General features: G+C 38.8%; 1 protein-coding gene across 8 annotated transcripts in view; it reads left to right on the forward strand.

Annotated features, from left to right (window-relative positions):
* pparg (peroxisome proliferator-activated receptor gamma) overlaps nucleotides 1–15,873 on the forward strand; it is a 113,346-nt gene that overhangs the window by 47,170 nt on the left and 50,303 nt on the right. For 3 of the 8 annotated variants that reach the window (XM_048547866.2, XM_048547867.2, XM_048547868.2), the window contains exon 2: nucleotides 4,640–4,707. The exons of 3 other annotated variants lie outside the window; for them this stretch is intronic. The gene's annotated coding sequence lies outside the window, so the exon portion shown is untranslated. Of the gene's footprint in view, nucleotides 1–4,639; nucleotides 4,708–6,021; nucleotides 6,167–15,873 lie in introns of all 8 variants that reach the window. 2 more of the 8 variants (XM_059649836.1, XM_059649837.1) reach the window with 1 other exon arrangement.

A 15,873-nucleotide genomic window follows, 5' to 3' on the forward strand; every position in this document is an offset into this window, starting at 1 on the left:
ACATACAGGCAGTGGTGTTCCTGTGGGTCTGCAGCCCTTGTCTTTCCAGACAGTGTGATCATGCATTTGGAAGGTACTGTCATGTATTGTTACTTACCTTTTCCAGTTTATTCTGATCCTGTGTTGGAATGCCTGGTCCTTCATTTAGTGTTCTGAATAAAATTTAGAAGTTCCTTTGTATAGATTCATGTTTCCTTATACACAAATATTCAGATAGCAGTTGTCAATTCTAACTTTGAAAGCTTTTAATATTAATAGTTTTTTTTTCCTCTGACCTTGTATCTTTAGAGAAGTACCTTGAATCATTTTTAACAAGATAACATGAAGCAAAGCTTACATTTAGAAATTTGAAGATAAAGACACTTCGTTTTTTTCAGAGAAAATCTTGAGCTACTGAACAAGCTTAAAACTATATTGACACAAACTCCCACAGTCAAAGATAGAAAACCTGCTGGAATATTAACTTCTCACAACAACCTGTGGGAAAGATTCCCATTGTTCACTATTTTTAGAGAAATCGTAAACGTTTATAATTTCACTGGAAATAGTAAGTAATGAAAATCTCCCATTATGTTTTTTCAGATGAGTTTGCAGCGATAGTGCCCTTTAACCTGCCTTAGCTTCAGCAACAGAAGGAATCTGGTAGAAAAAGAATAAATCAGGATGATTTGGATTATAGCTGTGTGCATGAGAGTCAGAAAAAATATATCTGATCATAGAATATAAATGCCAAAGCAGTGGTACAAGGAGTAAGGCACAAATCTTAGGACGCTATACGTGAATTATTGGAGCCTGGAAGATGAAACAGAGCTCAAACATGGAACCATTAAGAATATCAATCAATTGGCCTTGAGGTAGAAGCACAGGAATGCACTTTAACACTACGACTGTTCCCAGAGCAAACCCCCATGATAAAGTCAAGTCAAGCAATATCATACTTTATAAGATTTACTCACCTTTTTGCAAAAGCATGTTATACAGTGAAGAAGATTTACTCTTCATAATTTCAAAATTTATAGATATGTTTAAAGAACACATTGGTAAAACATTTTTCTACAATACACCTGTGTAAAGAGTATAATAGTCTAACATGTAAATGTGTTAATTATTATTTCTTTTTGGCCCAGTTGCCCTCTTTATTTTAAGACTGAATCATCAAAACTATATTATTATTACAATTTGTTATCTAAGCTTCATTCTGAAAATAAAGATGGGAACTGAATAACTGGGAAATAATTTTAGAGGCGCCATTCTCCAGTAGTCCAGATCAAATTTCAGCCCAGCGCTCTAGGAGTGAAGTAACATTATTGCGGTCCACTTCACTTCCAAAATGGAAGTGTTATACTTTGTAAGCATTCATTTCGTTCATTAGTAACAAACATCTGAAAATGTGGATGTTTGCAGCATTAATTCACCTAAGTGCAGAGCATTGTATGAGAGGTTTCTATTTTCACACGTTAAGCATTATAAATTATTATGAGCTTTAAACCCACAGAAAATTGTCTGAATTGAAAAATGTATCACACAGGAATCTTGTGATTTTACGATACCCACAAAACCGCCAAGGCTACAAAATGTTAAATTATTATACAGATTGTTTCAGTTCCGGTGGATAAAATTTTGTGGTCACTGACCTCTGGCTGACCCAATGACTGGTACTTTTACTTAAGCAAGACATAAAACTACTTAAGCAACACTTGAAAACTGAGAGCCAGCCTTCTTCATGATTTTTTTTGTGATCAAAACACTAGAGCTGTAAATAAGACTGCACTTATTTCCAGTTACTACATAATAATAGCCCAAAGGCATTGTTCTGTTTCCAAAGTGTAAATTGGGTCGCTTGTACTGCTCAGTACCATCTTAATTCAACCTCAATGCTCACCCTATTATCAGTAAATTATAATTCCTAATGGCTCAGTAGACTTGAACATTGTACATATTACAATGAATCATGCAAAGTGTGCAGGTACCAGGTTGCCTCCTCAAAAATTAGATTACATGGATGTGGATAGGATTACATAAAATATACAGTAGAAATGAAACCAGCCACTTATCCCATTCTGGCATGTGTACTCCTCAAGTCTCCTCCCATCTTTATTCATCTAAATTATTATTATAACGCTCCATTCCGTTGTCCCTTTTGTTTAATCCAACTTACCCTTGAATAGAGATAATGGGAACTACAGATACTGGAGAATCCAAGATAACAAAGCGTGGGGCTGGATGAACACAGCAGGCCAAGCAGCATCTCGGGAGCACAAAGGCTGGCGTTTCGGGCCTAGACCCTTCTTCAACCTTTGTGCTCCTGAGATGCTGCTTGGCCTGCTGTGTTCACACTTTGTTACCCTTGAATAGGATTTGTTTCAACCATCCATTGCATTAGTAAATTCTGCATTCTCACCACTGTTTAGGTACAGAGGTTTCTTCTGAATTTCTTTATTTGACAACTTGGTGACTTTTATATTGACTGTCTCTGATTATGCTTTTCTACACAGGTAGAGACATTCACTCTGTATCCATTCAATAAAATCATTCCAAAATGTTAAACTTTTTTATTAGGTTAGTCCTCAGCCTTTTTGCAAGGAAGAAAAGACCCAACCTGTCCTTCCATTCCTGAGCTATAAAACCATGCATTTCTGATTTCTTATAAATCTTCTCTATGCTGTCTTCAGTGCCTCTCTGCCCTTTTTATGCTAACCCAACTTAGAACTGCATGCAGTGTTAATGGGAACTGCAGATGAACTCTCTGATGAAGGGTCTAGGCCCGAAACGTCAGCTTTTGTGCTCCTGAGATGCTGCTTGGCCTGCTGTGTTCATCCAGCTCCAAACTTTGTTATCTTAGAACTGCATGCAGTTCTTTAAGTATGCTCTAAACAGGGTTTGATGAAAGTTAGCGTAACTTCCTTAGTTTTTGGTTCTATCCAAAAGCCTAGTACGTGCTTTGCTTTTTAATAGTCTCACAAGCCTGTAGTGGTGTATTTGCACTCCAATATTCTTTTTTCCATCCGCACCCACATCCCCACATCTGGACTTGCAATTCCCAAGAAAAAGACACCTCCCTTTTCTGGCTACTGAAATGTACTACCTCAGGTTTAGCTGTGTTGAACTTCATTTGCCAACTTGTTCTACATTCTACAAGTTTACGAATATCCTACTGAAATTTTGATGGGGTATGTTGACTATCTCCCCAATTTCATGTCATCTACAAATTTTGAGATTTTGCTTTTAATTCACATATTTTGTTTCAAAATATTAACATAAATTGCGAAATCAATAGATCAGGCACTGATCCTGTGAGGCATAATTTCTCACCCTACTATCAGCAACAACAAATATTCCTTTGCTGCCACTGTTTAGGTGGCACAGTGGCTCAGTGGTTAGCACTTTTGCATCACAGCACCAGGGACATGGCTTTGATTCTACCCATGGGAAACTGTCAGTGGAGTTTGTATGCTCTCTCTGTGTCTGTGTGGGTCTCCTCTGGGTGCTCTGGTTTCCTCCCACAGACCAAAGATGTGCAGACTATGTGGATTGGCCATGCTAAATTGCCCTTAGTATCCAGGGGTGTGCAGGCTAGTTGGATTGGCCATGGGAAATGCAGGTTTGCGGGAATAGGATAGGGGGATAGGCCTGGGTGGGATGTTTTTTGGTGGCTCGATGTGGACTTAGTGGGTGGAATGGCCTGTTTCCACACAGAAGGGTTTCTGTTCTATGCTTTTGTATGTTTTGCATTATTTATTCATACAACATGGCATCATTGGCTAGGCCAGGGTTTATTGCCCATCTCTAATAACCCAGGAGAAGGTGATGGTGAGCTACCTTCTCAAACGACAGCAGTTCTTGGTGTATAGGAACACCCACAGTGCAGTTAGGAAGGGAGTTCCAAGATTTTGACCCAGTGACAGTGGAGGACCAATGATACAATTCCAATTCAGCATGGTGTATGTTTGGAGGGGATCTTGCAGCCTCTGAAAGTTCTTCTCTCTGTTCTTGTCAAAGTGACAAGTTCCCATCATCCTCCTTGGTGATGGAGGTTGCCAGTTTAGAAGGTGCTGGCAAAATGTTTTTGGTGAGTCACTGCAGCGCATCTGTCTTGATCTGACCACATGTCCTCTGACTGCACGTTCTGACCTTGTTCATTAGCTTGTTATAGAACACTTTAATTTGGCTATTTGAAAATCTATATAAATGAGATCTTCTGCAATATCACTGTTACTCTTTTTGTTACTTCCTCAATCAATGGAATAGGGTTGAATAAGCAATATTTTGAAATCCATGCTGAATATTCATTATTACATTTTTTCTTTTCCGGATATTCTATTATTTGCTTTAGTAAGGATTCTATTACTTTTCCAACCACCAATGTTAAGCTGATTGGTCTGTAAATTCTTGGGCAACTTCTGCTCCCTCATGTAAAGAAATTTAATTATTGTAGTTACTTTCACTGTCACTTAACCACAATAAAGAGAAAAGTCAACTGTCCTTTCCATTTCTGATAACTAAGGTGCTAAAAAATTGTAATTCCTGTTACAGTGACTGTTCTTGCTATTGAAATTTTACGATCTAACACCCATTCAGACAATGTTGATTTCGACAACAGGACGTTCTTTGTGTAGTAAGAATTACTTTTTGTCTGCAGGATCTTAATCCAACACTGTCCACCTCCAATTCTGATTATCACATTTACCAGAACTGTTTGATTTTCAGGTAAGTTTTTCTTGACTTTCCTTTGTCATTTGATTTTTACATGTGTGCTAGATAAATGTGGTAATGATGTAAAAATGAGTAATTCAGGTGGAATTCAAATAGAACGTCAGCTGCTGTTTATTGATTAAATATTGACTACTACTTATGCTTGACAGGGCAGGATGTATTTTGTTCTTTCAGGGTAGAAATATTTTTTAAATTATTTAGTTGTTATAAATTCAATTTTTCAATGTGGGCATTAGTGAGACAACAAACTCAATAGAGGAGGTTTACTAGCTTGAAAACCTGGAATGAAGAGTTTGCCTTATGAGGAAAGATTCGACAATCTGGATTTATTTTCATTGGCATTCAAAAGAGTAAAGATCATTTGATTGAAGTAAAGATTCTGAATGGTCTTGAAAAGACGGATATAGAGAGAATGTTTCCATTTGTGGATCAGTCCATAACTAGGGGATGTTTTTAAAATTAGGGGGTTGCCCACTTGAGATGGAAATGAAGGGATTTTTTTTTTCTCCAAGGGTTGTGCAAGTCTGGATTCCTCTACTTCAGAAGGCGATGAATATGGAGTCATTGAATGTTTTTCAGGTGGAAGTAAATTCTTGGTAGATGGAATTGTGGAATTTTGAATACAAACAGATTCACCATTACCTCATTGAATGGCGGAGAAAATTTGGAGGGTTAATGGCCCTACTTCTGTTCCTAATGCCTATGTTCCCAGGTCTAGATTTCTTTTTATCATACTTTAATTGTGGTCCTAATTGAAAGTACTTCTCTGTGGTGTACAATATCATGAAATTGTATTTTTAGATATCATTATTCACATTTTTAAAACCAAACTGTAGGCACCAAATTTTGTAGTACTTCTCTTAGTACTAGACGGAATATCAAAATTATAGACCTTATACCATAGGAGAAGGTCATTCAGTTCATCATGATTACACTGGTTCAATGGAAGATCTACAGAATTAATCCCACTCTTGCTTTTTCAAGTATGTATCAAATTCCTTTGTCAACATTACTTTTGGATCTTCTTTCACAGATATTCAAGTGAATTCTAGACTATCAAAACCTTCAGTGTTTAAACAAGATATATTATCAACCATCTGTTCCACTGCATACCTATTGTACTTGTTTAACTAGATTTTTGATATTTATCATATTGATGTTTTAATGTTAGTGATAAATCTAAATATATACCACCACTAAGATAAATGATAATAAATTTTACAACGTATACTAGACTTGTTATAAAACTTTGACATATCTTTGAAAATATAATTACTTGAATATTATACTCTATTATCTATATTGCAGTTCCAAATTTGATGCACGAATGTCTGTATATGTCTGTGAAGATTTTCCTTATATGTAGGAAATACAGCAGTTCCCATTGGAGTTTTCAATTCTCTGAGAATGCCAAAAGAATGTGGGGGAAGAGATTGAATGTATTTTTAAAAAGGCAAGTTTGAATGTAAACATGTCCAATTCCTGAATTCTCATGGTGATCTGAAATAGAAAGAAAAACAGAATTAGTCAATTCTACAGCATGCCAACAACTTTATTTTAAGCACACTAAGGTTTCATGGACACTAAATCAAAAGTAAGATTCCACTCCACTTCCTTTGACCTTGTAGCTCTGGTGGAAAATTATTTGTCCCTCTAAGACAAATCTTTGCAATGCCAAATTCTGACCTTGACTTGCATTCACCCTCACCTGCTATCAGTTGCTAAGTTAGGCCATTAGTTAGAAGGCATTGCCGAGGGAAAGTCATTTTAAGGGGATTGGGAAACTTAGGATCTCGCAGAAGAAAGCTATCTTGGAGAAATGTAGCCCTGGTCAACTGATCACAATCATATTGTTAGTGGCTGCAGAACAATCTGTTGCTTGCATTAACTTCGTCACCTACCTGCAAAACGAAGCAGGGAGCAGGAGATATTGCTTGCTTACTCCTGCAACCACTCTCTCGTTCACACTCACACCACTCACTTTCTTGTTCACTCTTTGGCACTCTATTGCTGGCTTGCTCTCGCGGTCTCTGTCCATCTTACACCACTGTCTTGCTCACATACACCACTCTCTTGCCAATTCTCATGCCACTGTCTAGCACTATCTTTCACACCACTCTCACATACACCTCTCTCATTCGCTCGCTCTCGTTCTCACACTGTCTTTCACAAATTCTGTCTTGTACTGTCTGTTACTCACATGCACCACTCTCTCTCACACCACTCTCTCTGTCACTGTGTCTCACTTACATTTCACACTCCTGCTGTCTCTTGCACAACATACTCTCACTGTTTCTCTGATACCATTCTCTCCAACACACACCTTTCCCTCCCTCTCATACCCCTGGTACCATCTCCTCAGAGGGCATATGCAACCATGCTGGTCCATGGTTATGCTTATCAAGGTGCATTGGCTTCCTGTTGCTTTCTCAATGTGGCTGACCAGACGACTGTACTGCTGGTACACCTGTCATCAACTGTATCAATTGTAGTTGGTATAGAGGCTCATAACCAATGTTAATCACATGACAAACATGCCTTCCATGGCCATCAAGTCATAGAGTAGGATTTGAACCCACATTTTCTAGCTTGGAGGTTACCCTCTATGCCACAAGAGCTCCCCCCAGACATAGTAACTAAGCAGAAATTTAAGGGTGCAAAATTTTAAATACACTAATTTCCTCCTTTATTATTAGCGTCACTGACAATGAGAATGTGAAAGAGTGTACATGAAAAAAGCACACAATTATGGATAATATTACATCTGGAGTGGTCACGATGCTGGGAGTGAAGGGGAAGGGAAACTCAAGAGGGAAAACTGTTCCATGTTCTGGGGGAAGAAATATCTAACATGGAAGTAACATCATGTTGGACATTGTCAATTGCTTTTGTTAAAGAGTCACCTGCGATCCCCCGAGTTCCTTATTTACAAATTCTGTGTTCAGTCCATGGATCTGGCATGAACAAGGTGGACCAAACAGAACCCCACCTCTCTGACACAACATCTAACAGCCCCCTCACCACCCCTTAGATTCTGTGGCTGACTGATGCGTCTACATGTGTAGTAATAATGTGATTTTCAACACACAGCTTTCTGATACATGACATGAGCCTTTTGGAGAGATAAGATATCCTTTTGGATAGAAGGAGTCAAGTAGTCTGTAGGTTTGTTAAAAGTAAAGATGAATGTGTGTCAAAAGTGGATAAAATCATTTAAACTATCACACTGTTAAGGTATTGAAATCCCATTGGAGTTTTCAAGAATTGTGCTGATTTATTGTTGTGGGCATCAACTTGAGGATTATTATGAAAGGATTTGTGCTGTGTGACTGATTTTACAATTTACATTACCATGTCAGTTCACAGTTTGATAAGCAGCTCCAAGCAGTTTTAAAGCTTTGATGTAGGGTTACAAATACAAATGTTTGTTTTAATAAGGAATGGAGAACGTGAATGCACTGTTTGCTTTTATAAGAGTTTAAGCAGTTGAATGAACTTAAATTGGGTGAATGGATTTTTATCAATGACTTTTTTTTCCTAAAAGTGTGAAGACCCCACTCCCATCCTCAAAGTGACTAGTACAAAAATCTTACCACCTGAGACGCTTGTTCTTGAGATAACAATGTGTAGAGCTGGATGAACACTGCAGGCCAAGCAGCATCAGAGGAGCAGGAAAGCTGATGTTTTGGGCCTACTTCAGAAAATTTTCTGAAGAAGGGTCTAGGCCCGAAACGTCAGCCTTCCTGTTCCTATGATGCTGCTTCTACACCTTGTTATCTCAGATTCTCCAGCATCTGCAGTTCCTACTATCGCTGAAACACTTGTTCTTGAGTTGGATTTGTGCGATCAGGGCTTTCCTTGTCTCTACAATCCATATCCAAGCACCATGATCTGTTCTTTTTCAGAAGCACACACTCATTCTTCACTACTAATTGCATCCTCTCAATTCTGGTTGCATCCTTGCAAATGTTTTGTGCACTTGTGACTGTGTTTCGACTTCCTTCTTATAATTTGGAGATCAAACACTTGCACATTTCCAGGTATTGTCTGACCAAGGTTTAATATAAACATAACATTGTATCTTGGCTTCTAATTTCTCTAAAAGTGATCGACAGTACTTTGATCACAACTCTAGTGTCCTTACCAAGTTACTTTATTTCTTGTGGTAATTTATATTTCTGTATTAACAGATGTCTTTGCTCCTCTTTCCCATTTTTAGTTTTTTTTTACAACCAAGAAATAAGTGGCCTTATTCCTCCTACCAATGATTGATTTCATACTTTGCCACATTGGATTTTATTTACCATTTTATCTACTCAGTCTACAAAGATGTTCATGTCTTCCAGTATTTGGTGTAAGCCTTCACATTATTACAATAATACCAAGTTGCTACCATCTGCAACATCATGCCTCCAGTTACTGTGTCAAAACACTTTATGGGTATTGTGAACATTGGTAGCCCCAGCACAGATCCCTGTAGAGCACACCATCTGCTGGCCTGAAAAGCACCTCCTGATTCTAATTCCAATTTTATAATCAACATTCAGCCCATTCAGTTTCCTAGCATGTAATTCCTTGCACATTGACGTTTTGTCAAGTCTTTATTATATGACGCCTTGTTAAAGAAAGCCTCATCATCACATATGCCATTTCCACCCCACTTCTCCGGGCAAGTCTTTCAAGTATTTCATCAAAGAATTCAACAAGGAGGGTTAAACGTTACTGTCTTCTAAGAAATCCCTGCTGACCCCTTTATTGCTACCTGATCCTTCTGGTGGAGGTGTTGGTGTTAGACTGGGGTGGACGAAGTCATAAGTCACGTGGTACCAGGTTATAGTCCAACAGGTTTATTTGAAATCATAAGCTTTTGGAATGCAGCTCCTTTGTTGGGTAAAGCGGACTATAACTTGGTGTCATGTGATTTCTGACTCTGATCCTTTAAGCAAAGAATCTACTGTCTTTCCTGTTTCTGTCATTAAGTTAAATTCCATGGAGTGGTATGATTTACTTGCCAATCTTTTATCACTATTTCTTTATCTATTGTATTTTTATTTGAGAGTACCAATGCCTCTTCTACCCTATTTTAAATATCTACAGGTGCAATCCACCTGAACCTGAATTCTTGACCTTGTAAGTTTATCCAGTGTTTCCTTTTTCTATCTGTTTTCACTGTTATTATATTCTCTTGAGTATTTCAATTCCTGTTCGGTGAAAGCTGAGGCAAGAATTGTATTTGTGTGACCAGACATTTCAGTGCCCATCTAGAGTGACTTTATTTTCCACATTCGTTAATTGACATGACCCTGTCCAGATTTTCCTTTTCATGCTTAAATGCCTGATGAACATTCAAAATACCTTAATTTTATTTTTGATATTTTTATTACATGTTTGCTGCCTCAGTTATCTTTGTAACTGCATTCATAACCTCACTGCTGTCTCATTTTCATCCTCTCCTTTATTGTTAATATAGTTTCCTAACCTTTTTGTATCTTTTAAGAGAGTATGGATAGAAACATCCAAAGTTTTGTAAGATTTCTTCTTAATTTCTGCTTCAATATTTAGATTTGTCAGGAGGTCCAGAGGAGCTATGGTGTTTTGAAAATTTTGGTTTGATACACCATTCTCTCTTTATTTGCTCCGTAGCCTCAAGCTTAATTGATGTAAGGTGGTTTCTCAATGGATATGTATTCGGAGACAGACTGAATTTATACCATCATTTTGGCCATGAGCAGAAGTGACTAAATGACTTTACCCCTAACTACGTTTATGTAATAAAATGGCCATGGTTTGGAAAAAGGATAGTCAAATTGTCTGTCCCAGTCAGTAATGATGTATATGGACATTTTTACCCACATTTATGCTGCTGCTGCTTTTAAGTTTTATTCAGACTGTGTAGGCTAAACGCTCTGCCGTTGACTTAGACAGAATGTACATGCTCTCCTACTGCCCAGGATCAACATTTATTGTTTGGAAGAAGGTGTACCATTTCATACCCTGGGATTATGGCAGCTTTAGTTTAAAAGTTGTTTATTCTCTCTCACTTGCCCCAAATTGCTACAACATCTTGCACATCCGTTCTCAGACACACTTTTGCACACAGGATTACGTGCTCTGATTCTGTTGTTGGAGTTTCTGGTACAACAGCGTGTAATCTAAAAATTATGGTCTTTCAGAAGCATATAGTCATAGAGTCATACATCATGGAAACAGACCCTTTGGTCCAACTATTGATGCCGAATAGCTATCCTAAATTAATCAAGTCCCATTTTCCCATTTCCCTCTATTCCCTTCCTATTCATGTACCCATCCAGATGCCGTTTAAATGTTGCAGTTGTACCAGCCTCCCCCACTTCCTCTGGCAGCTTATTCCAAACACACACCAGCCTCTGTGTGAAAAGAATTGCCCCTTAGGTCCCTTTTTATGTCTTACACCTCTCATCTTAAACCCATGCCCTCTAGTTTTGGATTCCCCTACCCTTGGCTATGCACTGTATCCAAGCCCCTCATGATTTTATAAACCTCTGTAAAGTTGCCCTTCGGCCTTCGACACTCCACTGAAAAGTGTCCCAGCCTATCCAGCCTCCTCTTATAACTCAAAACCCTCTAGTCTTAGTAGCATCCTTGTAAATCTTTTATGTGTTCTTTCCAGTTTAATAATATCCTTCTTATGGCAGGACTGGAACAAATTGAGTAGTTTGGTTGCTTGATATCTTGCAGCTAACTTCCAAGGCTAATTTGCACAGTTACTAAACTGATGGTTCTGATGGCTTTGGTGGATGTCATCAGCAAACTGCTGTTAGAATAACTTCTAAATGGACTTTAAAAACATGGCTGTCTCACCATGTGACTTTTTTCATGTTTTAAAATTGATTCCAAATAAGGTGCAGTGTTCATGTTGATTCTGCATCCTCTGTTGTGGTTTCACATCTCACCAAGTTTAAGATGGAATGCATGATGGAATATATTGCTCAAAAGCACAAATTTTGGCAGCACAGTGGGTCAGTGGTTAGCACGCCTGCCTCACCACACCAAGGACCTGGGTTTGATTCCAGCCTTGGATGACTGTGTGTGCAGTTTAAGGGTGTCCGTGTCTGTGTGGGTTTTGGCTGGGTGTTTTAGTTCTTTCCTGCAGTCAAAAGTTGTGCAGGTTAGGTGGATTGGCTCTGCCAAATTTCCCCGTAGTGTCCAGGCATGCATTGGCTAGGTGCAAGTGCCATGGTTAATGCAGGATTATGGAGATGTGGTGGTGAGTGGATCTGCGTGAGATGCTGTTCAGAAGGTTGGTGAGACTCGAATGGCCTCTGTCTGCACTTTTGGATTTCTAAGATCAATGACATGCATGGAAGTGAGCACCAGATCCATTTGGGGTGGGTGACCTTTTTTGCACTATTACCTGATTCTCAGCATGTGATATCTACTTACTCAAGAGGAATGGCAAATCTTGTGGTGGTTTCAACCAGGAAGTTACACTCCTGCCATTACTTTAAAGGATCTAAGGTCCTGGCTCTGTCCTCAAAGGGCCCCCAAACAGGCGGTCATTTCTGCAAATCAAGACTATCTCTTGGGCTCTTGGACTGGCCACCTACACCTCAATATTGTGGCTGTTCCCCAGCCAGCCTTTGTCCCTTTTTAGACTTGTAAAATTGGCCGGCCTCCTTGACCTCTGTCCCTAACACTGCCAGATTCACTCCCTTAGTCAGCTTCCATGTTCTGTGCAGCTTAAATTACAATTGCCCAATCTTAGTCATGGTACAGATAAACAGTCACCAAGGAGGACAAGTCACCAGCTACTCACTCCATAGTGACTACCCCAATACACAGATTCTTACCCTGCAGGTCATCTTTTACATACAATTGTAAATCTGAAATTGCACATTGCTCTCTTGTGGAGAACTTAATTCAGAAGTGGAATTTTAATTCTGATGCATTGGCTATTTTGATGGGTATGCATGAGCATGCAAATACATGCTTGCCTATCGGAAGCTCAATATGTTTGGAAACTCAGCATTGTTTTGCAAACTTTCATGGTGCCATTAGGGTTCTAATTTTTGACCTGTCAGCAATTAAGTTCCCATAGCCCTCTTTGCTTCCCATGCCCAGGAACAGTGCAAGATTCAGCTTAGATTTCTGATTCATTCAAACTGAAGAGTACCCATTTCAATGGTTTAGGACAGGGCATTGACTCTTATCACTCATTTCTTCCCTCTTAGGATAGGAAAATGGTTTTAATCTGCAAAATAGATCAGTTGACTTTGGGTGACCATTTTTTCCAATTTTTTTTGTCCAGCCCTTAAAGCGTACAATTGGATTGAAGTTCAAAATATAGTATGCATGTCAGCAACGTCAGTCTTATTGAAGTTTGCAGCAGGTCTGACACATGAATGGGCTGCAGCTTTCAGTTTCATGTTGCTTGGGCTCCTTGTAATTGCATTAGAATACAAGTCCAGAAAGACATTGGACTGGAGTTTTTAATCTCTCCTAGTTATCATAAGTTAGCAGAGCTGCTGTTTCCTATCTCTGGACAATCATTGATCCTTGTTCTTCAAGCCTAATATTAGAAACATAGTTAAATCTGTAAATTTATCTTTCCTATGAAAATTAGATTCTGTCAAGGATATTCAAAAATGTGATCTATGACTTTACAGACAATCAGAGAGACTGATTTTACTGAAAAGGAAACTAGTGACTACCCCCGGAGGAAATTACTACAGATTTTGGAATTGTACTGAAATCAAAAATGCTGGAAATCACAGCAGGTCAGGCAGCATCCATAGAGAGGGAGCAAGCTAACGTTTCAAGTCTAGATGACCCTTTTGGCGGAGCTGGTGACTACCTTACCTTGTAAGAATCTTATGACGATTGCAGGGGCTAAGGCTCCTCAAGTGCAACCTTCTGGGTTCCCGTACTTGCATCTACCTGCATTCACACCCACCTAAGCTGATCACAGATCAAATTTGTATTATCTAAACTGAGGAGTGCGACCACCTCATAGATCAATGTATCCAGGTCACTTTCACCTTCCCTGATAGAGTGTAACATTTGTAACACCAGCTCCTAATCCCAAATCTTCCAGCTACAAACTCTTACTTCAGATCTGTTTGCTGTGAATCATCTTGATGTCCAGCAGCTTCGAGCAGCAGTAACATCATCATCTAATTTATTCAAAGTGGAAATTCAACTGGTATATCTTTTCCAAATTCAGTTTTCGAGTTAGTCAGATTCGGACAATACCTTTTTAGTAAGTTAACACAGCCTGCCATCATGATCATATTTGATTTAATTTACTCATTAATTACCTTAGATTCTCTGCTCTTTGCACTTTACTGTTTTAATATAGCATTTATAATTAAAAGTAGAACCATGTACTTGACCAGCTATTGAGAAATGAGAGGTGAAAAACACAAAGAAACTTCACACAAACTGTAAATCTTATAATTAGAAATAGAACATTACAGCACAGTACAGGCCCTTCGGCCCTCAATGTTGTGCCGACCTTTAATTACTTTAAAAGTTCGACATATCCACCAATCCAGTTGACCAATCAACCTCTTTCCCTGTTCTTGCATCACATTGTTATTGCATTGTCACACTGTAGCTGATAGCACTACAGGCCTCTCAATCTGTGCCTTTTGCTCCTCTCGGGCTCCCCTTTTACTCCAAAGAGTTCACTCTTGATGTAAAATTTAGTTAAAACGCCAGTCTCTGTTTGCACCAAATTGAGTAAAATTCCCAATTTCAATCACTTGATGTTTGTCTCACTTAACTGTTGTCTCCACTCTCCTCCACCACTTTGTTTACTAACTGTGGTGCATGATATCTTTCCCGTAGAGTCATTGAGTCGTACAGCACAGAAACAGACCCTTCCGTCCAACCAGTCCATTTCAAACCTAATCCCAAACTACACTAGTCCCACTTTATCAGCTCATCATTTAGACACAGAATTTAGTGCTAGCTAATGCTATTGAGTAGCTGCCTATTTAATTAATTTGTTAACTTGCTACAGAGGTCTTGTTTGAATCTGACTATGACTCGAAATCTAAATTTGGAAAAAAAACAGTTGAATTTCCACTTTGAATAAATTCTCAGTTTCATTCTCTCAATTTTTGTCTCATTCTGATGAAATCTCCACTTTCATTGACCATGGTCCACATAGTTTCTAGAAGATTCCAAATAGCTTCTACAGGTATTTCCACTCTCGCCAACTCAGACTCAAGCAATTTTTGCTAACCACCTTATAAAACAAAATGACATCTGTTTTTAAGAACAGCTCAACAGATAAAGGCAAGAAATAATCTGCTTGTAAAATGTGCATAACTTTTGGAAAATCATAGCACAGGCGACACAGTAATTAGCACTGCCTCAGAGCTCCAGGGACCTGGGTTCAATTCCAGCCTTAGGTAAATGTCCTTATGGAATTTGTATGTTTTCCCCTTGCCTGCATGTCAACCCTATAGGCCAAATGTCCTCTATCTGTGCTGCAGGGATTTTATGATTTTGTGATGTAACTTGCTTTACTCATTGCTGTTGAGTACTATTTCTGGAAAAAAAATACACTTTTCTCGGCTGCATGAGAGTTCAGGCTAGCAAGAAAATGTGGCACAAGCATGATCTGTTCCATCATAAAAGTGGCTTCTGCAAACAAAACTTTTGAAGTTAATTTTAACGTTATCATAATGTACACTGTGGGTGAATTTTTGCAGGGGTTTTCCTGATCACCTACCCTACATATGGTGGAGGCACACAGTAGCATTTGTGAAATGGCTTAAATAGCATAAATGAGAGTTTCAGCAGAGATAACAGTAATGTAGGGACAGAGATGAGTGATATTTCAGATGGGTGATGAGTGCAAATGGAACAAGGAGGCTTTGCAGCTCAGCTCAGTGTCAAACCAAACATCGTAGGTAGGAAAGGATATGGAAGCAAGGGCCAAGGGGTTAAGAGCGATTTGTGATTGCCAAGACCTAGACAAATTACCCCGTTTTGCAATGTTAGACCAGCGTTTATTGGTCCACCAAATGGCAATGGAGAGGTAGAGCTGGGTGTCATCAGTATATACGGAATATTAGCTGTTCTAAAGATTATCACCAAGGGGTGACTTTTTGACAAGGAATAAAAGGACTAAGTTTGGTAGATCAATACTTTTGAGAGTATGAAGTGGTT

Source organism: Stegostoma tigrinum, chromosome 11, assembly GCF_030684315.1.
Source record: "Stegostoma tigrinum isolate sSteTig4 chromosome 11, sSteTig4.hap1, whole genome shotgun sequence".
Taxonomy (NCBI): Eukaryota; Metazoa; Chordata; class Chondrichthyes; order Orectolobiformes; family Stegostomatidae; genus Stegostoma; species Stegostoma tigrinum.